A 26,452-nucleotide genomic window follows, 5' to 3' on the forward strand; every position below is an offset into this window, starting at 1 on the left:
ACGCATGAGCCAGCATATTTGTAGATTGGGACTTCACCAAGAATTTATATTGCATATTTTTCGTATAGATTGCGGATGTTGATAATGGATGGACCTTTCAATAATTACTGCTTGGCTTTTCACAATGCACTGTGGATTTGACGGGTAGGTTCATTTATTTTGTTATATGGTTAACACACAGTGTTAAATACAGGAGAGACGCATGTTAATACAGTGCTGGTACTTCACAGAGCATGAAATACTCGACATCTTGGAATGCATTGAATTTGACAGATTGTTGGAAGGTTTAGAGGTACATTCTATTTTATTTTATCTATTTGGATCATGATTTTCAGGAGGGGGTTTCTGTGCACTTACTTTCGAATTAACCTTACACCACAGGTTTTACGGTTTGGTGGCTTTTTTTTGGACCAACTCAAGTTCTGGCGTACACATAGCATTAGTTCTTCACCCTAAATTTCTTTCACTTTTTCACTCGTTCTATTAACCTCACTTGTTTCTTTAGGAATCTTTGTGATATTAAAAGGAATGCAAACCCTGAGATGTGGTGAAGGGGACAACATGTACTCCATGTATGTTTTTTACAATTAAGAAAATCATTCTTTTTTTTGTAGATACGGATACTGAACTATCCCGAGGAACTTCAATTTTATCAAAGAGGCATTACAACCCCTGATGAAGGGTTCAGTGTGAACCCGAAATGCATTGGGTTCTTATCATTTAATTTTTTGTGATTGAATTCTTTAAATGAGAAATGTAATGTTATACTTTGACATTTATGCTTTAAAGAGTAAGAAACTGTTTTACCTTTGACATTGTGAGAGTAATAATGTTTGAGGATGGTAATATAGACATAAAAGAAACTTGAATAAATATTTGTTTAAAACAGAAGTAGAAAGTTGATAGGTCTTTGACCTGAGAGTTGTGCGCAGCGTAGTCCTTGGTTCCCAGGGGCTCACTTTATTCATTTATATTTTTGGGGGGGTTGGTACCCCTTCCCATCGCTTCGCACGCACATACATTTGTAACATTAGTTTTCACTATCGGATAACATTCAGTGTACTATAGGTGTGCAGGCCCACCCACATTCAATTTTCTTACCTTGGGTACCATTCTGTGGATCTAGCACCCTTTAAATATGTGGCAAGACATTTCAAGCATCACTACAAATCAGGCCGAAACTAAAGCATATTCCAATGAAGAAGCAGATACCATTTATGCTTTGGTTAAAGAGGTCAGGGAATTTGGTTCAGCAACCGGATCTACTGCAAACCAACTAAGACAACTGGAATACCTTATGAAGAAGGAGATTAATCAGCGGTTACACGCCACCACGCTCATTGAATACCATAAGGTTAAGAGGATTCCCCGAGAATTACGCATCGCCCTCCGTCCGATGCTATTTAAATTTGATAAAGCTTTCATGTCGCGCTGGTATGCGATCTTAAACAAGTGCTCGCTGGATTTAATATTACTATTGATTGAGGAAATTTCTAGCGTTTTGAGAGAACTTACTCTGGATATAGACAAATTAAAAGACGAATTATCTAATAGACTTGAACAGGAAGACTGGAACGAGATTTTAGAAAACATCAATAAAACCCTGGACACACATGCTCGTGAAGTGCATGAACGCAAAACACGCAAGTTTAGGAGAGATACAATAGATTACAAGCTGGATGAGGTCTACACGTGGGCCGAAAACTACGCCCAAAAAAGAGCTTTCAAAAAACCAGGGACAGCTTCTTCAGAAGAAAGTGTTGTTACGGACCAAGATCTGTCAATGCAGAGACCAAGCACTGCATCAATGTCACAACCCTCAGGGAGAACAAGGGAAGAGACACCTGCGAGTTCATCATCAGGACAGCCTTTTTTAGAGGCAGGCCAAGCAGAAAAACAGCCGCCCGATAAAACAAGTACAGGAAACGGAGGACCCGCAGAGGACAAAACAAAAAAAACGGTACCACCAGACACGGGCAGACCGAGAAGAGAAGTGAAGAACAAATAATTGAGAAAGAATCTTTAATAATTAACATTTCTCAGAGAACTTTGAATAACCTGGAGCTACAAATTTTGAACAGAGGATCATCTTTTGTACCCACATATTCTTCTAACGAATTGGAGACAGAGGTGTCCCTATTTAAGTTCATGAGGAAGATGAGATTGCGTTGTTTCTTTTTCAAATGAAGTGATTGTTGAAACAGATTCTCTCGCTGAAAGACAATTTAAACCTAAAAGCAAATTCATCTCACCAACATCCCACAAGACTTTGGATAATTTTGAGGTACTAGTCAAAAAAGATCTTGAACAAATAACTTACTGACAATCTTCTTATTCAAATTTCTCTATACAAGAACGGAGAATTCGGAACAAATTAAAACAAGATTCATCTATCACCTTTCTGCCGGCAGACAAGGGAGGAGCTTTAGTAGTTTTGGATACGGATTTTTATCACCAAAGTGTACAGACACATGTCCAAAATGAAGACACATACATTCACTTGACTCAAGATCCCACACAGGAATTTCAACAAATACTCATTAAAATCTTGGATAAAGGGGAGGAAATGGGAGTGATTGACACCAAAACACAACAATTCTTGTTTAACCAACATCCAAAAATTCCCTCAATATACATGTTGCCGAAAGTGTACAAAAATAGAGACAATCCACCCTTCCGCCCCATAGTTGCTGGATGCGGATCTATTCATGAAAATTTGGGTTACTATCTTGATTATCACTTACAGCCGCTTGTTCAAGCGTGGTCAACTTATGTGATGGACACTACAGATTGCCTACAAAAACTGGACATGATAAAAGACATATTTCAAGAGAACATTCTTCTATGTACCATCGATGTGGTGGCGCTATATACGTCAATAGCACACGGAGAAGGTCTGGAAGCGATCGAATGGAGATTACTACAATCAAACTTTGCAGAAGAGAAAAGTGTGTTCTTACTTGAGCTGTTACACTATGCCTTATATCACAGTTATTTTCGCTGGAAAGATGATTTTTATGTACAGAGGACAGGGACCTCCATGGGTTTTCCGGGGGCACCCGCATATGCGAATACGTATATGGCACATTTTGAACACCAACACATATTAAATCACCCGGAGTGGCAAAGATATGCTAGACTCTTTATGAGATATATCAATGACATTTTAGTCATCTGGCAGGGTCCGAGACAGATATTGGAGGAGTGTTCAACTGAATTGAACACTTTCAATAGTAGGATACAGTTTACATCGGAGATTGATGCACACATGATACATTTTTTGGACATTGAAATTTCCAGAACCGAGAAGGGGTTGGAAACTAAGGTTTACCACAAGCCAACTGATGTGAACAGCGCATTGCATTTTACAAGCAGTCATTCCTTGTCACTGAAACAACATTTACCAGTCTCACAGATGATGCGAATTAAGAGAATTACTTCGGATGAAAATGAATGTGAAAGAGAGATTGAGGAGCAAGAAAAGAAATACAGAAGCAGAGGTATCCCGGACACTACACTGCGTGAGGCAAGAAGAACAGTGGCTAAAAAAAGCAGGGTGGAACTTTTAAAAAAACAAGTCAAATCGACGGAGAGAAGAGAAGTTTATGTATTGAAACATTCAACACAGGCCCCCAAAATTAAAGCCATCATTCGGAAAAGATGGGAACTAATCGAGAATGAACCGGATTTCCGTAACATCTTTACTAAACCTCCGTTATTTGCACACACTCGTGCTCAAAATCTACGTGCGTTACTAAAAAAGACCACTAGGATTCCACAAATGTTACAATCTAGGGGCATGCGGAAATGCTACAATTGTGGACAATGTGGGAATGTGATTGTGAGTAAAGTATTTCAACACCCAAAGACTGGTAAACCCATATCTTTAAAACACACTTCAGATTGCACAACTGATAATGTCATCTACGCAATAAAATGTCCATGTGGATTGGTTTACGTGGGGAGAACTAGCAGAAAAATAAAAACTAGAATAGTGGAACACAAGAGCCGCATCAGGAATAAAAACATGAATTCATCATTGGCAGCGCATTGGGTAAATGCTGCTCATACCATTCCACAGCTGAGATTCACCATTTTAGAACATGTCACACCTTTTCCAAGCATAGATGTAAACACCACACTTGCTCGCAAAGAAACTGAATGGATAAAAAGACTTGGAACCGTAATCCCAGTGGGTCTGAATGACCATTATGAACTGTTATGCTTTGTGTGAATTATTTAACCTTAAGAATGGAAGGGGTATATTGCATTCTTCGTAATACACAACTTATGAACTATTGATTTATGTTTAATTAGTCACACATTTCTGTTTTTTCTGTTCTTTTGTCTCAAGTCCTATTTTGCTTCCATGTAGTTTTTTAGGGTTTAGGTGCAGTCTCGAACTCGGGTAACACCACTGAATCGCGCTCGTTTCTGGGCGCCATTTTGGATCAGGCTGTAGGATCGGGATAGTCCTCTTTTTATGGTTAATTCTGACGCGACGCACGTAATCTTTAAATGGTTTGGGGCCGCGGGGACGGTTTACAGACTCGTGGAGATCAGAAGTACACAGTGGTTTCTATCTGACGGTGATACGACCCCTTTCAAGGTAATACTTTACAGCGGAATATACACCATGTATGAATAGAATTTGCGAGCCTGATTGGAGACTCGGCACTTAGTGTGTTTTCGTTTATTTGTAGGAGGAGGAGTTTTTACAGAGTTTTGCTGCCACACACTTGTAGGAGCAACTATATCTTTTCTATTGGTAAGATGGAGACTTTTGTTCTCCGTGTCTTATATGGTGATTAAACGCATGAGCCAGCATATTTGTAGATTGGGACTTCACCAAGAATTTATATTGCATATTTTTCGTATAGATTGCGGATGTTGATAATGGATGGACCTTTCGATAATTACTGCTTGGCTTTTCACAATGCACTGTGGATTTGACGGGTAGGTTCATTTATTTTGTTATATGGTTAACACACAGTGTTAAATACAGGAGAGACGCATGTTAATACAGTGCTGGTACTTCACAGAGCATGAAATACTCGACATCTTGGAATGCATTGAATTTGACAGATTGTTGGAAGGTTTAGAGGTACATTCTATTTTATTTTACCTATTTGGATCATGATTTTCAGGAGGGGGTTTCTGTGCACTTACTTTCGAATTAACCTTACACCACAGGTTTTACGGTTTGGTGGCTTTTTTTTGGACCAACTCAAGTTCTGGCGTACACATAGCATTAGTTCTTCACCCTAAATTTCTTTCACTTTTTCACTCGTTCTATTAACCTCACTTGTTTCTTTAGGAATCTTTGTGATATTAAAAGGAATGCAAACCCTGAGATGTGGTGAAGGGGACAACATGTACTCCATGTATGTTTTTTACAATTAAGAAAATCATTCTTTTTTTTGTAGATACGGATACTGAACTATCCCGAGGAACTTCAATTTTATCAAAGAGGCATTACAACCCCTGATGAAGGGTTCAGTGTGAACCCAAAATGCATTGGGTTCTTATCATTTAATTTTTTGTGATTGAATTCTTTAAATGAGAAATGTTATGTTATACCTTGACATTTATGCTTTAAAGAGTAAGAAACTGTTTTACCTTTGACATTGTGATAGTAATAATGTTTGAGGATGGTAATATAGACATAAAAGAAACTTGAATAAATATTTGTTTAAAACAGAAGTAGAAAGTTGATAGGTCTTTGACCTGAGAGTTGTGCGCAGCGTAGTCCTTGGTTCCCAGGGGCTCACTTTATTCATTTATATTTTTGGGGGGGTTGGTACCCCTTCCCATCGCTTCGCACGCACATACATTTGTAACATTAGTTTTCACTATCGGATAACATTCAGTGTACTATAGGTGTGCAGGCCCACCCACATTCAATTTTCTTACCTTGGGTACCATTCTGTGGATCTAGCACCCTTTAAATATGTGGCAAGACATTTCAAGCATCACTACAAATCAGGCCGAAACTAAAGCATATTCCAATGAAGAAGCAGATACCATTTATGCTTTGGTTAAAGAGGTCAGGGAATTTGGTTCAGCAACCGGATCTACTGCAAACCAACTAAGACAACTGGAATACATTATGAAGAAGGAGATTAATCAGCAGTTACACGCCACCACGCTCATTGAATACCATAAGGTTAAGAGGATTCCCCGAGAATTACGCATCGCCCTCCGTCGGATGCTATTTAAATTTGATAAAGCTTTCATGTCGCGCTGGTATGCGATCTTAAACAAGTGCTCGCTGGATTTAATATTACTATTGATTGAGGAAATTTCTAGCGTTTTGAGAGAACTTACTCTGGATATAGACAAATTAAAAGACGAATTATCTAATAGACTTGAACAGGAAGACTGGAACGAGATTTTAGAAAACATCAATAAAACCCTGGACACACATGCTCGTGAAGTGCATGAACGCAAAACACGCAAGTTTAGGAGAGATACAATAGATTACAAGCTGGATGAGGTCTACACGTGGGCCGAAAACTACGCCCAAAAAAGAGCTTTCAAAAAACCAGGGACAGCTTCTTCAGAAGAAAGTGTTGTTATGGACCAAGATCTGTCAATGCAGAGACCAAGCGCTGCATCAATGTCACAACCACAAGGGAAGAGACACCTGCGAGTTCATCATCAGGACAGCCTTTTTTAGAGGCAGGCCAAGCAGAAAAACAGCCGCCCGATAAAACAAGTACAGGAAACGGAGGACCCGCAGAGGACAAAACAGAAAAAACGGTACCACCAGACACGGGCAGACCGAGAAGAGAAGTGAAGAACAAATAATTGAGAAAGAATCTTTAATAATTAACATTTCTCAGAGAACTTTGAATAACCTGGAGCTTCAAATTTTGAACAGAGGATCATCTTTTGTACCCACATATACTTCTAACGAATTGGAGACAGAGGTGTCCCTATTTAAGTTCATGAGGAAGATGAGATTGCGTTGTTTCTTTTTCAAATGAAGTGATTGTTGAAACAGATTCTCTCGCTGAAAGACAATTTAAACCTAAAAGCAAATTCATCTCACCAACATCCCACAAGACTTTGGATAATTTTGAGGTACTAGTCAAAAAAGATCTTGAACAAATTACTTACAGACAATCTTCTTATTAAAATTTCTCTATAAAAGAACGGAGAATTCGGAACAAATTAAAACAAGATTCATCTATCACCTTTCTGCCGGCAGACAAGGGAGGAGCTTTAGTAGTTTTGGATACGGATTTTTATCACCAAAGTGTACAGACACATGTCCAAAATGAAGACACATACATTCACTTGACTCAAGATCCCACACAGGAATTTCAACAAATACTCATTAAAATCTTGGATAAAGGGGAGGAAATGGGAGTGATTGACACCAAAACACGACAATTCTTGTTTAACCAACATCCCAAAATTCCCTCAATATACATGTTGCCGAAAGTGTACAAAAATAGAGACAATCCACCCTTCCGCCCCATAGTTGCTGGATGCGGATCTATTCATGAAAATTTGGGTTACTATCTTGATTATCACTTACAGCCGCTTGTTCAAGCGTGGTCAACTTATGTGATGGACACTACAGATTGCCTACAAAAACTGGACATGATAAAAGACATATTTCAAGAGAACATTCTTCTATGTACCATCGATGTGGTGGCGCTATATACGTCAATAGCACACGGAGAAGGGCTGGAAGCGATCGAATGGAGATTACTACAATCAAACTTTGCAGAAGAGAAAAGTGTGTTCTTACTTGAGCTCTTACACTATGCCTTATATCACAGTTATTTTCGCTGGAAAGATGATTTTTATGTACAGAGGACAGGGACCTCCATGGGTTTTCCAGGAGCACCCGCATATGCGAATACGTATATGGCACATTTTGAACACCAACACATATTAAATCACCCGGAGTGGCAAAGATATGCTAGACTCTTTATGAGATATATCAATGACATTTTAGTCATCTGGCAGGGTCCGAGACAGATATTGGAGGAGTGTTTAACTGAATTGAACACTTTCAATAGCAGGATACAGTTTACATCGGAGATTGATGCACACATGATACATTTTTGGGACATTGAAATTTCCAGAACCGAGAAGGGGTTGGAAACTAAGGTTTACCACAAGCCAACTGATGTGAACAGCGCATTGCATTTTACAAGCAGTCATCCCTTGTCACTGAAACAACATTTACCAGTCTCACAGATGATGCGAATTAAGAGAATTACTTCGGATGAAAATGAATGTGAAAGAGAGATTGAGGAGCAAGAAAAGAAATACAGAAGCAGAGGTATCCCGGACACTACACTGCGTGAGGCGAGAAGAACAGTGGCTAAAAAAAGCAGGGTGGAACTTTTAAAAAAACAAGTCAAATCGACGGAGAGAAGAGAAGTTTATGTATTGAAACATTCAACACAGGCCCCCAAAATTAAAGCCATCATTCGGAAAAGATGGGAACTAATCGAGAATGAACCGGATTTCCGTAACATCTTTACTAAACCTCCGTTATTTGCACACACTCGTGCTCAAAATCTACTTGTGTTACTAAAAAAGACCACTAGGATTCCACAAATGTTACAATCTAGGGGCATGCGGAAATGCTACAATTGTGGACAATGTGGGAATGTGATTGTGAGTAAAGTATTTCAACACCCAAAGACTGGTAAACCCATATCTTTAAAACACACTTCAGATTGCACAACTGATAATGTCATCTACGCAATAAAATGTCCATGTGGATTGGTTTACGTGGGGAGAACTAGCAGAAAAATAAAAACTAGAATAGTGGAACACAAGAGCCGCATCAGGAATAAAAACATGAATTCATCATTGGCAGCGCATTGGGTAAATGCTGCTCATACCATTCCACAGCTGAGATTCACCATTTTAGAACATGTCACACCTTTTCCAAGCATAGATGTAAACACCACACTTGCTCGCAAAGAAACTGAATGGATAAAAAGACTTGGAACCGTAATCCCGGTGGGTCTGAATGACCATTATGAACTGTTATGCTTTGTGTGAATTATTTAACCTTAAGAATGGAAGGGGTATATTGCATTCTTCGTTATACACAACTTATGAACTATTGATTTATGTTTAATTAGTCACACATTTCTGTTTTTTCTGTTCTTTTGTCTCAAGTCCTATTTTGCTTCCATGTAGTTTTTTAGGGTTTAGGTGCAGTCTCGAACTCGGGTAACACCACTGAATCGCGCTCGTTTCTGGGCGCCATTTTGGATCAGGCTGTTTGATCGGGATAGTCCTCTTTTTATGGTTAATTCTGACGCGACGCACGTAATCTTTAAATGGTTTGGAGCCGCGGGGACGGTTTACAGACTCGTGGAGATCAGAAGTACACAGTGGTTTCTATCTGACGGTGATACGACCGCTTTCAAGGTAATACTTTACAGCGGAATATACACCATGTATGAATAGAATTTGCGAGCCTGATTGGAGACTCGGCACTTAGTGTGTTTTCGTTTATTTGTAGGAGGAGGAGTTTTTACAGAGTTTTGCTGCCACACACTTGTAGGAGCAACTATATCTTTTCTATGGGTAAGATGGAGACTTTTGTTCTCCGTGTCTTATATGGTGATTAAACGCATGAGCCAGCATATTTGTAGATTGGGACTTCACCAAGAATTTATATTGCATATTTTTCGTATAGATTGCGGATGTTGATAATGGATGGACCTTTCGATAATTACTGCTTGGCTTTTCACAATGCACTGTGGATTTGACGGGTAGGTTCATTTATTTTGTTATATGGTTAACACACAGTGTTAAATACAGGAGAGACGCATGTTAATACAGTGCTGGTACTTCACAGAGCATGAAATACTCGACATCTTGGAATGCATTGAATTTGACAGATTGTTGGAAGGTTTAGAGGTACATTCTATTTTATTTTATCTATTTGGATCATGATTTTCAGGTGGGGGTTTCTGTGCACTTACTTTCGAATTAACCTTACACCACAGGTTTTACGGTTTGGTGGCTTTTTTTTGGACCAACTCAAGTTCTGGCGTACACATAGCATTAGTTCTTCACCCTAAATTTCTTTCACTATTTCACTCGTTCTATTAACCTCACTTGTTTCTTTAGGAATCTTTGTGATATTAAAAGGAATGCAAACCCTGAGATGTGGTGAAGGGGACAACATGTACTCCATGTATGTTTTTTACAATTAAGAAAATCATTATTTTTTTTGTAGATACGGATACTGAACTATCCCGAGGAACTTCAATTTTATCAAAGAGGCATTACAACCCCTGATGAAGGGTTCAGTGTGAACCCGAAATGCATTGGGTTCTTATCATTTAATTTTTTGTGATTGAATTCTTTAAATGAGAAATGTTATGTTATAGTTTGACATTTATGCTTTAAAGAGTAAGAAACTGTTTTACCTTTGACATTGTGAGAGTAATAATGTTTGAGGATGGTAATATAGACATATAAGAAACTTGAATAAATATTTGTTTAAAACAGAAGTAGAAAGTTGATAGGTCCTTGACCTGAGAGTTGTGCGCAGCGTAGTCCTTGGTTCCCAGGGGCTCACATTATTCATTTATATTTTTGGGGGGGTTGGTACCCCTTCCCATCGCTTCGCACGCACATACATTTGTAACATTAGTTTTCACTATCGGATAACATTCAGTGTACTATAGGTGTGCAGGCCCACCCACATTCAATTTTCTTACCTTGGGTACCATTCTGTGGATCTAGCACCCTTTAAATATGTGGCAAGACATTTCAAGCATCACTACAAATCAGGCCGAAACTAAAGCATATTCCAATGAAGAAGCAGATACCATTTATGCTTTGGTTAAAGAGGTCAGGGAATTTGGTTCAGCAACCGGATCTACTGCAAACCAACTAAGACAACTGGAATACCTTATGAAGAAGGAGATTAATCAGCGGTTACACGCCACCACGCTCATTGAATACCATAAGGTTAAGAGGATTCCCCGAGAATTACGCATCGCCCTCCGTCCGATGCTATTTAAATTTGATAAAGCTTTCATGTCGCGCTGGTATGCGATCTTAAACAAGTGCTCGCTGGATTTAATATTACTATTGATTGAGGAAATTTCTAGCGTTTTGAGAGAACTTACTCTGGATATAGACAAATTAAAAGACGAATTATCTAATAGACTTGAACAGGAAGACTGGAACGAGATTTTAGAAAACATCAATAAAACCCTGGACACACATGCTCGTGAAGTGCATGAACGCAAAACACGCAAGTTTAGGAGAGATACAATAGATTACAAGCTGGATGAGGTCTACACATGGGCCGAAAACTACGCCCAAAAAAGAGCTTTCAAAAAACCAGGGACAGCTTCTTCAGAAGAAAGTGTTGTTACGGACCAAGATCTGTCAATGCAGAGACCAAGCGCTGCATCAATGTCACAACCCTCAGGGAGAACAAGGGAAGAGACACCTGCGAGTTCATCATCAGGACAGCCTTTTTTAGAGGCAGGCCAAGCAGAAAAACAGCCGCCCGATAAAACAAGTACAGGAAACGGAGGACCCGCAGAGGACAAAACAAAAAAAACGGTACCACCAGACACGGGCAGACCGAGAAGAGAAGTGAAGAACAAATAATTGAGAAAGAATCTTTAATAATTAACATTTCTCAGAGAACTTTGAATAACCTGGAGCTTCAAATTTTGAACAGAGGATCATCTTTTGTACCCACATATACTTCTAACGAATTGGAGACAGAGGTGTCCCTATTTAAGTTCATGAGGAAGATGAGATTGCGTTGTTTCTTTTTCAAATGAAGTGATTGTTGAAACAGATTCTCTCGCTGAAAGACAATTTAAACCTAAAAGCAAATACATCTCACCAACATCCCACAAGACTTTGGATAATTTTGAGGTACTAATCAAAAAAGATCTTGAACAAATTACTTACAGACAATCTTCTTATTCAAATTTCTCTATACAAGAACGGAGAATTCGGAACAAATTAAAACAAGATTCATCTATCACCTTTCTGCCAGCAGACAAGGGAGGAGCTTTAGTAGTTTTGGATACGGATTTTTATCACCAAAGTGTACAGACACATGTCCAAAATGAAGACACATACATTCACTTGACTCAAGATCCCACACAGGAATTTCAACAAATACTCATTAAAATCTTGGATAAAGGGGAGGAAATGGGAGTGATTGACACCAAAACACGACAATTCTTGTTTAACCAACATCCAAAAATTCCCTCAATATACATGTTGCCGAAAGTGCACAAAAATAGAGACAATCCACCCTTCCGCCCCATAGTTGCTGGATGCGGATCTATTCATGAAAATTTGGGTTACTATCTTGATTATCACTTACAGCCGCTTGTTCAAGCGTGGTCAACTTATGTGAAGGACACTACAGATTGCCTACAAAAACTAGACATGATAAAAGACATATTTCATGAGAACATTCTTCTATGTACCATCGATGTGGTGGCGTTATATACGTCAATAGCACACGGAGAAGGGCTGGAAGCGATCGAATGGAGATTACTACAATCAAACTTTGCAGAAGAGAAAAGTGTGTTCTTACTTGAGCTGTTACACTATGCCTTATATCACAGTTATTTTCGCTGGAAAGATGATTTTTATGTACAGAGGACAGGGACCTCCATGGGTTTTCCGGGGGCACCCGCATATGCGAATACGTATATGGCACATTTTGAACACCAACACATATTAAATCACCCGGAGTGGCAAAGATATGCTAGACTCTTTATGAGATATATCAATGACATTTTAGTCATCTGGCAGGGTCCGAGACAGATATTGGAGGAGTGTTTAACTGAATTGAACACTTTCAATAGCAGGATACAGTTTACATCGGAGATTGATGCACACATGATACATTTTTTGGACATTGAAATTTCGAGAACCGAGAAGGGGTTGGAAACTAAGGTTTACCACAAGCCAACTGATGTGAACAGCGCATTGCATTTTACAAGCAGTCATCCCTTGTCACTGAAACAACATTTACCAGTCTCACAGATGATGCGAATTAAGAGAATTACTTCGGATGAAAATGAATGTGAAAGAGAGATTGAGGAGCAAGAAAAGAAATACAGAAGCAGAGGTAACCCGGACACTACACTGCGTGAGGCGAGAAGAACAGTGGCTAGAAAAACCAGGGTGGAACTTTTAAAAAAACAAGTCAAATCGACGGAGAGAAGAGAAGTTTATGTATTGAAACATTCAACACAGGCCCCCAAAATTAAAGCCATCATTCGGAAAAGATGGGAACTAATCGAGAATGAACCGGATTTCCTTAACATCTTTACTAAACCTCCGTTATTTGCACACACTCGTGCTCAAAATCTATTTATTTATTTATTTTTATTTATTTAAAATCTACCTGAGTTACTAAAAAAAAAACACTAGGATTCCACAAATGTTACAATCTAGGGGCATGCGGAAATACTACAATTGTGGACAATGTGGGAATGTGATTGTGAGTAAAGTATTTCAACACCCAAAGACTGGTAAACCCATATCTTTAAAACACACTTCAGATTGCACAACTGATAATGTCATCTACGCAATAAAATGTCCATGTGGATTGGTTTACGTGGGGAGAACTAGCAGAAAAATAAAAACTAGAATAGTGGAACACAAGAGCCGCATCAGGAATAAAAACATGAATTCATCATTGGCAGCGCATTGGGTAAATGCTGCTCATACCATTCCACAGCTGAGATTCACCATTTTAGAACATGTCACACCTTTTCCAAGCATAGATGTAAACACCACACTTGCTCGCAAAGAAACTGAATGGATAAAAAGACTTGGAACCGTAATCCCGGGGGGGTCTGAATGACCATTATGAACTGTTATGCTTTGTGTGAATTATTTAACCTTAAAAATGGAAGGGGTATATTGCATTCTTCGTAATACACAACTTATGAACTATTGATTTATGTTTAATTAGTCACACATTTCTGTTTTTTCTGGTTTTTTTCTCTCAAGTCCTATTTTGCTTCCATGTAGTTTTTTAGGGTTTAGGTACAGTCTCGAACTCGGGTAACACCACTGAATCGCGCTCGTTTCTGGGCGCCATTTTGGATCAGGCTGTTTGATTGGGATAGTCCTCTTTTTATGGTTAATTCTGACGCGACGCGCGTAATCTTTAAATGGTTTGGGGCCGCGGGGACGGTTTACAGACTCATGGAGATCAGAAGTACACAGTGGTTTCTATCTGACGGTGATACGACCGCTTTCAAGGTAATACTTTACAGCGGAATATACACCATGTATGAATAGAATTCGCGAGCCTGATTGGAGACTCAGCACTTAGTGTGTTTTAGTTTATTTGTAGGAGGAGGAGTTTTTACAGAGTTTTGCTGCCACACACTTGTAGGAGCAACTATATCTTTTCTATGGGTAAGATGGAGACTTTTGTTCTCCGTGTCTTATATGGTGATTAAACGCATGAGCCAGCATATTTGTAGATTGGGACTTCACCAAGAATTTATATTGCATATTTTTCGTATAGATTGCGGATGTTGATAATGGATGAATCTTTCGATAATTACTGCTTGGCTTTTCACAATACACTGTGGATTTGACGGGTAGGTTCATTTATTTTGGATTATGGTTAACACACAGTGTTAAATACAGGAGAGACGCATGTTAATACAGTGCTGGTACTTCACAGAGCATGAAATACTCAAGATCTTGGAATGCATTGAATTTGACAGATTGTTGGAAGGTTTAGAGGTACATTCTATTTTATTTGATCTATTTGGATCATGATTTTCAGGAGGGGGTTTCTGTGCACTTACTTTCGAATTAACCTTACACCACAGGTTTTACGGTTTGGTGGCTTTTTTTGGACCAACTCAAGTTCTGGCGTACACATAGCATTAGTTCTTCACCCTAAATTTCTTTCACTTTTTCACTCGTTCTATTAACCTCACTTGTTTCTTTAGGAATCTTTGTGATATTAAAAGGAATGCAAACCCTGAGATGTGGTGAAGGGGACAACATGTACTGCATGTATGTTTTTTACAATTAAGAAAATCATTCTTTTTGTTGTAGATACGGATACTGAACTATCCAGAGGAACTTCAATTTTATCAAAGAGGCATTACAACCCCTGATGAAGGGTTCAGTGTGAACCCGAAATGCATTGGGTTCCTATCATTTAATTTTTTGTGATTGAATTCTTTAAATGAGAAATGTTATGTTATACTTTGACATTTATGCTTTAAAGAGTAAGAAACTGTTTTACCTTTGACATTGTGAGAGTAATAATGTTTGAGGATGGTAATATAGACATATAAGAAACTTGAATAAATATTTGTTTAAAAAAGAAGTAGAAAGTTGATAGGTCTTTGACCTGAGAGTTGTGCGCAGAGTAGCCCTTGGTTCCCAGGGGCTCACTTTATTCAGGTCTGGCTGCAGCAGCTGCCTAGTGTTCTAAAATAATTATATTATGCCATGTTAATGGTAACCATGTAGGCAGTTTTTGTTTTACTTGTAACCAAAGACCAAATACTACAGTCTGTTATGCGTCTCCTAGAAACATAGCAAGAGGTCATAATAGGTATTTGTTTAGAATAGAGGACTGTGACTTTGAAAAATCCAAGGACAAGTGCAGTAGCACATGGATGACTGTCATTCCCTAAAGAGGTACACAAGTTACCCATATAAGGCTTCACTGCACTTACATGCTGATGTACAACAAACAGGTCCTTATGTTCATTTAAAGACTATTCACAAAGCAAAATGTGTTAATTCTACCATGCTTATAAGACACTGAATGTGACTGAAAAATATATAAACAGATGCAGTACCACTCCAGATTGTGACTATCCTTCCGTTAAAGAAATATAATTCACCATAAAAATTATTCATTGCTCTGCAGGATTTGGCAACCCTTTTGGGACTTGCCCATCCCATTTGGCTTTAAATTGTATGATTGCTGCAATACTAAGGAAATTAACCAAATCACCCCATAATTCTCAAATTTGAGGTAATTCAGTTTGCAATGTATTTTCATTTAGGTCTGTCCCTGACTAAGGGCAAGTACTAGATAATTGTATCTTGTATATGCAGTCCAGACATTGGAGGGATAGTGGGTACCTGTCAGGAGTTCACAGTTCCGGATTCCTGACCTGACGCTGTACAAACATTCCTGCCCTGACTATGTACAAACATAAATGAGTATGATAGGAAATGGGGGAAATGAGGCAGGGTTAAAAAGACACACACTCTGATTTTCCTTTCATGGGGGCTAGCAGTAGGAAATAGCTTTATCACTGTTCAATATCCCACAGGTACCTATGCATGTGGTAATGTTTTGTAGGCGTGGTGAAAAACATCACTAAATCTGTTCCATAAAATACATAAACATGTAATAATTTCAGTATTAATGATGGTAATAGAAGAAAAAAGTGTGTATTGTAATAATGTTGTATTAATATTTTTTAACAGTATTACATAACAACATGTACCTGTTTGATGTTGAGCTATGTTTCACGTTTTGTGCCATGTCTCTCAAGAAGAAATACAGCAATCATGCTTCCCAAAAGTCAACAGAGTGGCAATGGTTGCAACTGTTATTTAGTAGTTTTGGATTGTGTTCATAGCCCAGTTACTGTTATATACCAATATTATTTATCTTAACTTTTTCATCAAATTAGTTATCTACTTTTCAATTATGTTTTATTGTCATGTTATCAGTAGTATGTGTACAGTAGTGTTAAGCTGAATATATGGCCCACTTTCTGTTAGCAACCAATCACATTAAGCTATATGTGTTTCTTGCATCAGTTATTTATGCGTCTATTGGTTTTCATAGTGAAATGACCAAAACTATTTATTTGCTATGGCTTTGTAGTACTTGTGAAATTTCAGAGCTGCATACTTGTTTATTTTATGACATAATTCTTGAATTTGCTAGTATTCTGCTGCATTTGTAGCTCAAAATACATGTAAACCAATCATTGCCCTCATTCCAAAATTTGTCAGCCTTCAGTCATGTGCAGGGTGGGTGTTAGCCACAAGTCCTGGCCTGTGGTCAGGCACTACGGATAAACCTCTGCATGCAGCCAACCTCTCGCAGTGCACAGCCTTTGGCCATGCATGGCAGGGGGTGGCCACAGGGCCTGGCCAGCAGTCAAGGAATCCCATGTCACGCAAGGCCTTTGGCTGGCTGCAGCAGTGAGGGTGAGCATTTGCCACATGGAATAAGATCAGCCTTTGGGCCCTTGGGACCCCAATCCCCTGGGACCGATGTATTTTAAAGAGTAGGAAGGCCAAGGGGGCCTCCTTCCCTGAGCCTTATTAGGCCTTGGGTACCCATTCCCTAGTGCCTTTTTTTAAAGGGGAAGAATCTATGTTGCCCCCCTCCCTGAGCCTCATTAGGCCCTGGTGACCCAATCCCTCAGGCCCATATGTACCTTAAAGGAGAGGGAGGCCATATGGCCCCCTTCCCAGAGCCTTATAAGGCCCTGGTCACCCCATCCACCCTGACCATTTTTTTAAAGCCTCAACAAGCCCAGGAGGAGGCAATCGCCAAGGGCCATATCTCTTTTAAATTATGTGCATGGCCCCCCTCCACGAACCTCATTAGGCCCTGGGGGACCCTTCCCCACGTTCCTATGTATTTGCAATGGGAGGGGGCCAAGTAGCTTCCCTCCTCATCCCTTATTAGGCCCTGGGGACCCCAACCCCCTGGGCCCAATGTGTTAATAAAGTATAGGTTCCCCTCCCTGAGGATTAAAAAAACACTGGAGATCCCATCCCCCAGGGCCATTTTTTTGTTAAAGGGGAAAGGGCCACCTCCCCACCCTTTTTTGACACTGGGGACCATATCTCCGGGGCCTCTACTCATAATAAGTGGGTGACTTGGTGCCCACCCAGGTCAACCACCATACACTCGTTGGGGGCCACAGGGGGAGCTCCAGTTCTTCTGTGTCCCCAGCCAGCTCCCAGCATGCTGCATAAATAGGTGCTGCCTCCGGCCAGCAGCTGTCTGTTGATCTTTTTCCCTGCCTACATCAGTGCAGGCCCACAAAACAGATCAAAAGTCTGCGTTTTAAAGCTCCATCCCACTAGGAGTGGACTTTGTGTTCTTTCCCATTTGGCAGTAGTTTTAAAAATGCTCCCGCCACATGAAAGCAAAAACAAGTTTCCCTGCCTATGCCGATGCGGGCATGAAAAGTGCTGTGTCCCAGGGTGGGTCCCTCAGACACAGTATGTGAGCAGGCCCTGGGGGATGTGGTCCTAGGGGCCATTAATAGCTTAGCAAAGAGGGCTATGTGTCTACCTCCCTTTTGTTAATAGTAGCAGCCATGGAGGATGGGGTCCCCAGGGCATTTTAAAGGCTTAGGGAAGTGGCCCTTGCTCCTCCTCCCCTTACAAATACAGTTGGCCCTGGGAAATGTGGTCTTCATGGCAAAAGGTGGGCTGGGTAGGGGGGACGTGTGCCCCTTCCTCTTAAAAATACATCGGTTCCCTGGGAAGGGGGTCCCTGGGGCCGAAAATGGCCTGGGGAGGGGGGGGCTGTGCATCCCCTCCTCTTAACAATACTTAGGGCTCTGGGGATTGGGACCCTGGGGCCGACAACAACCAAGAGAGGGGGTCTGCATTCCCCTCTCCCCTTACAATATACCTCGGGCCATGGGACATAGGGACCATGAGGCAGAAAATGACCTGGAGAGGGGGTTGCATGCACCCCCTCCCCCCAAAATGTAAATGCGTTATTAACCCCTGACCCTGGCCAACCCTGGAGGGTTTAAAAAATAATGGTGCAGCCCGGTTTCTCCCTTTTTTTAGAAAATTTGGCACAGGTTCTCCTGTAAGATTTGTGAACATTTTTAATTTCCACTGGTAATATATATACATGTGTGTGTGTATATTGTGTGTGTATATATATACACACACACACACACATATATATATATAGTCACTGAAAAAACCATAGGTTAGAGACCATATATAGTTAGGAATTAGCATTTAAAAAACCTTGAAAATTCACTGAAAAAACCATAGGTTATAGACCATATATAGTTAGGAATTAGCATTTAAAAAACCTTATTTTACTCACACAAAACCATTGAAATTCCATATATAGTTAGTTGCACTAACTATATATCGCGCACCCGCAATCCACTGCTGATGATGTCACATATTACATCATTCATGACATGGTCAGTGACATCACTGATGACATCACTGATGACATCTCAAATGATATCACTGATGACATCAAATTGCTAATTGCAAATTACCCATTCATTTCCATGGGCCAGGAGGCCCATAGGAATGAAGGTGCAATTTGCGATTAGCAATTAGCTCATCGCAAATTAGGAACTTTTCCAAGGGTGCAGGGGTGTCTCAAGAACACCCTGCTGCACCCCTGAAAAAGAAATTTGGGGGCATATGGCGCACATAAATTTTAAAAACATTCCTTTACCTCAAAAACGATTTTCAAGTCATAATTTGAAAACACTGCCCACGGGGAAATGACTTAAAATGTCCTTAAGACACATGAAAGTGTTTTTTTAAAGCCTTTGCAACTTTTTTTGGGTCACTTTTAACATGGCTATGTAACTCAAACAATCAAAATCTAAATTTACCATGCACAGGTGGGAGCATATTTACAAGGAATTTGCTCCACGGGGAAAGGTCTTTTAATTTAAAATGGGAAAAATAACATCAGAGACACTGAAATGCCTTATAAAGAAGCATACACCATTATGTCCTTGTCATAAATTTTAAAACCATTCCTTTTCCCCAAAAACGATTCTCAAGTCATAATTTGAAAACACTGCACATGGGGAAATGACTTAAAATGTCCTTAAGACACATGAAAGCGTGTTTTGATTGCCTTTGCAGCATGTTTGGGTCACTTTCAACATGGCTATGTAACGCAAACATTCAAAATCTAAATTTGCCATGCACAGGTGGGAGCATATTTACAAACAATTTGCTCCACAGGGAAAGGTCTTACATTAAAATGGGAAAAATAACATCAGCGACACTCAAATGCCTTATAAAGAAGCATACACCATTATGTCCTTGTCATAAATTTTAAAACCATTCCTTTTCCTCAAAAACGATTTTCAAGTCATAATTTGAAAACACTCCACAGCTCCTATGCAAAAAAACACCCTGTCAGTACTAATACTTCACATTTTCTCCAATTACAATTTCTCAAAGAAACAAAATCTATTTGTAAAACACTTGAGACAAAGCAACATTTGAAAAACACAACTTTCTTCATAATTTTCTCCTTAAAGCACACTATTCCCTATCTAAATTAAATAAATCTTTTCTCACCTTAGCAAATACTTTATGAGTTTCAAAACAGTCTCAGAAACACACCAATTTGTCTTCAGCAGAGCAAAAGGTATGCACTCCAGAGTCTGCAGCTATCAAAAGCACAGAAATGCTGTAATTCTTCACACATATCTCTCATGTCACCCAATCAAAACTCTTCACTCACTTTTTTCAAATCAAAACCCTTCCCCCCTCTGCCCTCTCTGCCTTTTTTGCACAGCAACCACCTCTTGGAAGACCTCTGGTGTTTGCAAGTTCACACAACAATGTTTCAATTGAACTCTGAACTCTCAGTGCACCTGCATATCCAGTGCAATCTTTCATTTAATGATTTTTTCTTGACCACTCAAAATACATCTTTCAAAGAACTCATCCATGCACCCTAACTTTCTGTTTTCAGCAATCAAAATCCACCAATCACTGTTACTGCTTCATTAACACAGAAACTCCACAGTTTTTTTCATTTTAAACTCTTATTTTTTCAACTGCCATTTCATTGCCACACTTCATCTGACTGCAGCAGAACCTTCTCTCACCATGTTTTCTGTCTGGATTGTTGGACATAGTTACATCTATTGGGCTCAGAGGTATGCTGAGAACAGAAATGTACCTAACCTCAATTTACAAGATGTGGAAATTAAGTGGTTTGGCCACAGAGGATTAAAATGTCACCAATTGATACCATTGGTGAAAACCTTTATGCATTTGCCAAAACCTGACCTGTTAATTGTGCACTGTGGAGGTAATGATTTGGGCACTTTGACTGGGGTAGGTCTGGAAATGCTTTTAAAGGACACCTTTGAGCAATTGATGGCACTTTTTCCTCAAACTGCCTTGGTATATTCAAATATATGCCAAAGACAGAAATGGAGGTGGTCAAACCAATTTTGTCCACAAATTGAGAAGTCGAGGAAGCATGTAAACAAATCTGTTTCAGCTTACATGAGAGACCATGGAATGGGCTCCATGTACAACAATAACTTGCGTTACTACATGCAAGATATCTACAGAGGAGATGGAGTTCACTTCTCAGATGAGGGCAACAGAATTTTCATTCTGAATTTAAGACTGTGCATTGGTACCTACTTATAAGTACCTAAATGTACCATAAACCCAAAAGCTCTTCTCAGAGCTACCCTACATCTGATCACTCACAATTATTATTTTTCTCTAACTTTTTTCACTAATTTTCAACAAAGTACGCTCCCCGGGGCGCTACCCGGTACGCGAACCGGAAGCTAACCTCGCGAAATTTAAAAAAAAAATGTTTTTTTTCGCACATATAAGCCTCCTCAGCCATCCTCAGAAAACCTAGGGGGTCAAAATACGTCTACCGTGTCCCCTTCTACCCATTCTGAACATTATGTGCCCTCCATCTTGTATCTTAATTCGACCGAAACACAAAATGGTGGACTCCCGTAACGCTCAAGGTTCGCGTACCGGGGCGCTCGCCAGTTCGCGTACCGGGGCGCTCCCCGGGAAGCGCTCCATTAAAAAAGGTGGGAAAGTAATTTACAGAAGAAACCCTTGAGACACTTTCACCAAATATAGATTTCCTCATACTACATACCAATCCCTACCATTTTCACAAATTTGGTTGAAATTCCATTTAGCCATTTAGCCTGTAGACCTCTCTAAATACCCTGAGGTAAATTACTTCACAAAACACATCTGAAGTGTTGGAATTGACAACCAATTAAAATGTTACTTTCATTTTCTATTTTTTTTTTACCTGACATTTGATTGGTTATGTACCTGAATATATATAAAGGAAGAGAAGGAAACACAGCCATTTTGACTACTACTTCCTGGTGTACATTTCAATTGGATTTTCACTAATCACTTCAACTTCTTTGTAAAGGTAAGTTGTTATTTTAAAAACTGAAGTATATTGTGCACTATAAGTTAATATGGTAAACTTTTTCTGATAGTTATATACTATCCCTCCGTAGTAGTTATAGATTTAGATAGACTTCTCCGTTATAGTTATGGATGGAGTTAGGTTTCTCTTGCATAATTATGAAATTACTTACGTTAAATCACATACACTTTTTTATATTCCTACTTCCACTCTGATACTATACACTGCCCAAAGATAAATTCACTGATAAAAACTGCCTATCTAAAATTAATCCCAACAGTGCCCTATCTCTACTAATATATTTTTTTTTATCCAAATTTCAGGCAAAATGGAAGGCGAACACAAAGTTTCATTTCAAATTGTCCTGCAAGAGAGCAGCAAAGAAATAATTGATCCAAATTATATAGAATTTATGGATGAAACTTGGGACCAAGAACTACTGCAATGTGTGCAAGCAGTAGATGACCTCCTTCAAAATGAGGACATTTTACACCCTCAGAGATTACAAACTATGTTCAATGAAAATAATGACATTTCAGACAGTGAAATGTTAGAAAGTTTATTAAATTTTGAAACACAATCACAATAATAAATAATTGCTTAACAAATAAAGAAATAAAAAAATAATCAACAAAACCAACAATCAATTAACATACAGTATTTGAAAAGTCTATCATTCTTTTTTCCTTATAGTACGCTCCCCAGAACGAAACTCCACAGTTTTTTTCATTTTAAACTCTTATTTTTTCAACTGCCATTTCATTGCCACACTTCATCTGACTGCAGCAGAACCTTCTCTCACCATGTTTTCTGTCTGGATTGTTGGACATAGTTACATCTATTGGGCTCAGAGGTATGCTGAGAACAGAAATTTACCTAACCTCAATTTACAAGATGTGGAAATTAAGTGGTTTGGCCACAGAGGATTAAAATGTCACCAATTGATACCATTGGTGAAAACCTTTATGCATTTGCCAAAACTTGACCTGTTAATTGTGCACTGTGGAGGTAATGATTTGGGCACTTTGACTGGGGTAGGTCTGGAAATGCTTTTAAAGGACACCTTTGAGCAATTGATGGCACTTTTTCCTCAAACTGCCTTGGTATATTCAAATATATGCCAAAGACAGAAATGGAGGTGGTCAAACCAATTTTGTCCACAAATTGAGAAGTCGAGGAAGCATGTAAACAAATCTGTTTCAGCTTACATGAGAGACCATGGAATTTTTCCATGTACAACAATAACTTGCGTTACTACATGCAAGATATCTACAGAGGAGATGGAGTTCACTTCTCAGATGAGGGCAACAGAATTTTCATTCTGAATTTAAGACTGTGCATTGGTACCTACTTATAAGTACCTAAATGTACCATAAACCCAAAAGCTCTTCTCAGAGCTACCCTACATCTGATCACTCACAATTATTATTTTTCTCTAACTTTTTTCACTAATTTTCAACAAAGTACGCTCCCCGGGGCGCTACCCGGTACGCGAACCGGAAGCTAACCTCGCGAAATTTTTTAAAAAAATGTTTTTTTTGGCACATATAAGCCTCCTCAGCCATCCTCAGAAAACCTAGGGGGTCAAAATACGTCTACCGTGTCCCCTTCTACCCATTCTGAACATTATGTGCCCTCCATCTTGTATCTTAATTCGACCGAAACACAAAATGGTGGACTCCCGTAACGCTCGCCAGTTCGCGTACCGGGGCGCTCCCCGGGAAGCGCTCCATTAAAAAAGGTGGGAAAGTAATTTACAGAAGAAACCCTTGAGACACTTTCACCAAATATAGATTTCCTCATACTACATACCAATCCCTACCATTTTCACAAATTTGGTTGAAATTCCATTTAGCCATTTAGCCTGTAGACCTCTCTAAATACCCTGAGGTAAATTACTTCACAAAACACATCTGAAGTGTTGGAATTGACAACCAATTAAAATGTTACTTTCATTTTCTATTTTTTTTTACCTGACATTTGATTGGTTATGTACCTGAATATATATAAAGGAAGAGAAGGAAACGCAGCCATTTTGACTACTGCTTCCTGGTGTACATTTCAATTGGATTTTCACTAATCACTTCAACTTCTTTGTAAAGGTAAGTTGTTATTTTAAAAACTGAAGTATATTGTGCACTATAAGTTAATATGGTAAACTTTTTCTGATAGTTATATACTATCCCTCTGTAGTAGTTATAGATTTAGATAGACTTCTCTGTTATAGTTATGGATGGAGTTAGGTTTCTCTTGTATAATTATGAAATTACTTACGTTAAATCACATACACTTTTTTATATTCCTACTTCCACTCTGATACTATACACTGCCCAAAGATAAATTCACTGATAAAAACTGCCTATCTAAAATTAATCCCAACAGTGCCCTATCTCTACTAATATATATTTTTTTTATCCAAATTTCAGGCAAAATGGAAGGCGAACACAAAGTTTCATTTCAAATTGTCCTGCAAGAGAGCAGCCAAGAAATAATTGATCCAAATTATATAGAATTTATGGATGAAACTTGGGACCAAGAACTACTGCAATGTGTGCAAGCAGTAGATGACCTCCTTCAAAATGAGGACATTTTACACCCTCAGAGATTACAAACTATGTTCAATGAAAATAATGACATTTCAGACACTGAAATGTTAGAAAGTTTATTAAATTTTGAAACACAATCACAATAATAAATAATTGCTTAAAAAATAAAGAAATTAAAAAATAATCAACAAAACCAACAATCAATTAACATACAGTATTTGAAAAGTCTATCATTCTTTTTTCCTTATAGTACGCTCCCCAGAACGAAACTCCACAGTTTTTTTCATTTTAAACTCTTATTTTTTCAACTGCCATTTCATTGCCACACTTCATCTGACTGCAGCAGAACCTTCTCTCACCATGTTTTCTGTCTGGATTGTTGGACATAGTTACATCTATTGGGCTCAGAGGTATGCTGAGAACAGAAATTTACCTAACCTCAATTTACAAGATGTGGAAATTAAGTGGTTTGGCCACAGAGGATTAAAATGTCACCAATTGATACCATTGGTGAAAACCTTTATGCATTTGCCAAAACCTGACCTGTTAATTGTGCACTGTGGAGGTAATGATTTGGGCACTTTGACTGGGGTAGGTCTGGAAATGCTTTTAAAGGACACCTTTGAGCAATTGATGGCACTTTTTCCTCAAACTGCCTTGGTATATTCAAATATATGCCAAAGACAGAAATGGAGGTGGTCAAACCAATTTTGTCCACAAATTGAGAAGTCGAGGAAGCATGTAAACAAATCTGTTTCAGCTTACATGAGAGACCATGGAATGGGCTCCATGTACAACAATAACTTGCGTTACTACATGCAAGATATCTACAGAGGAGATGGAGTTCACTTCTCAGATGAGGGCAACAGAATTTTCATTCTGAATTTAAGACTGTGCATTGGTACCTACTTATAAGTACCTAAATGTACCATAAACCCAAAAGCTCTTCTCAGAGCTACCCTACATCTGATCACTCACAATTATTATTTTTCTCTAACTTTTTTCACTAATTTTCAACAAAGTACGCTCCCCGGGGCGCTACCCGGTATGCGAACCGGAAGCTAACCTCGCGAAATTTTTAAAAAAAATGTTTTTTTCGCACATATAAGCCTCCTCAGCCATCCTCAGAAAACCTAGGGGGTCAAAATACGTCTACCGTGTCCCCTTCTACCCATTCTGAACATTATGTGCCCTCCATCTTGTATCTTAATTCGACCGAAACACAAAATGGTGGACTCCCGTAACGCTTAAGGTTCGCGTACCGGGGCGCTCGCCAGTTCGCGTACCGGGGCGCTCCCCGGGAAGCGCTCCATTAAAAAAGGTGGGAAAGTAATTTACAGAAGAAACCCTTGAGACACTTTCACCAAATATAGATTTCCTCATACTACATACCAATCCCTACCATTTTCACAAATTTGGTTGAAATTCCATTTAGCCATTTAGCCTGTAGACCTCTCTAAATACCCTGAGGTAAATTACTTCACAAAACACATCTGAAGTGTTGGAATTGACAACCAATTAAAATGTTACTTTCATTTTCTATTTTTTTTTTACCTGACATTTGATTGGTTATGTACCTGAATATATATAAAGGAAGAGAAGGAAACGCAGCCATTTTGACTACTACTTCCTGGTGTACATTTCAATTGGATTTTCACTAATCACTTCAACTTCTTTGTAAAGGTAAGTTGTTATTTTAAAAACTGAAGTATATTGTGCA

This window comes from Lissotriton helveticus, chromosome 4_1, assembly GCF_964261635.1.
Source record: "Lissotriton helveticus chromosome 4_1, aLisHel1.1, whole genome shotgun sequence".
In the NCBI taxonomy this organism is placed as follows: Eukaryota; Metazoa; Chordata; class Amphibia; order Caudata; family Salamandridae; genus Lissotriton; species Lissotriton helveticus.